The sequence below is a fragment of the Temnothorax curvispinosus genome, unplaced genomic scaffold (assembly GCF_003070985.1).
Source record: "Temnothorax curvispinosus isolate PA1 unplaced genomic scaffold, ASM307098v1 QBEX01015145.1, whole genome shotgun sequence".
Lineage (NCBI taxonomy): Eukaryota > Metazoa > Arthropoda > Insecta > Hymenoptera > Formicidae > Temnothorax > Temnothorax curvispinosus.
In genome coordinates, this window is record NW_020224925.1 from 55,748 (window position 1) to 56,931 (window position 1,184).

The following is a 1,184-nucleotide window of genomic DNA, read 5'->3' on the forward strand; positions in this document are numbered from 1 at the left end:
TATATCTATTTGAAAAAGAGAGAAAGATGTGGATACGCAATCACTATTATAAGCTAATCGTTTCGTCAAATTATGCAAGATGTGATTGATTAAGAATATTTATGCGAATGCCAATTTAACACTAGTTTTATGCATTCCTCTAATAGAATACCTTTCAGTTTTAATATTCTACGATAAAGCTCGATGCGGTACTTTGACGGGTGAATAAGCATAGCGCGAGATAGCAGGCCAAGACGATCATTATGAGTAGTTGATGGGCATGATCACGCCTGGTTTACAAACTATATGACTATCACGGGGGACGGATATAATGGAGCGGTTGCGACCGCCTCAAAGATTCGTCCGCATCGTTGTTGCTGCGTCGGAAATACTGGATCGTAATAAATCCAGGTGGTAAACATGTCGAACGCGAAGTCACGTGGTGCGTGATAGGTGGTAAACTGGTGACTGGATGACCCGATGATTTGTAACTGGTAGCCCGCCGGCTCTCGGCTAATCCCACAAAGCGAGCCGACCTTAGAAATTTCTGGACAATTTATTCTGTGGCATGCGATGCGTAAAAAGGACATCGCGTTCATGCGACCGGTGCGGTATGGAGACATTGTGATCACCAACTCATAGAATCTAAGAGCTAAGTGAGGAAGCTTGAAACATGAACGTGTACAGAATTAAATGTAGTACTCCGATTCTCTATTGACTGACAAATGACAAATGTATAGCGACTATTGTTTAGATAATGTCTTTGCGGTAAATTAACCCAAGAAAGATGGTTTTTCAAGATCACAATAACGCTTCAAGTGTTTAAAGAAAAGGATTGGAATTGCATTCAGTGGACGAAACATCTTTTCTTTTGAAAAATAGAAGTAATTTAACAAATAAAGAATCACTTTGCGAATGATGCACGCAAAGGCACAAAGGCCAATGCCACCCGCGAAATCGACGTTCATTTATATGTTATACCGCTCGCGGATGCGTCCCTGGCGTTAGCGCCGTCTCCGTCTTCGCCGTTGCCTCCGTCCTCTTCGCTATTCCTTCTTTTTTACTCCTTCGCCATCTCTCTCTCCCTCGCATCTCAATCTAGACCCCTCATCATGTTTTAATTTCACGGCCGGCTTTCCCCTCGCTCTGGATCCCTTCCGCGCTGCCAGCAGCCGGCCGGTACCAGATAGAGAGATGGAAAGCAA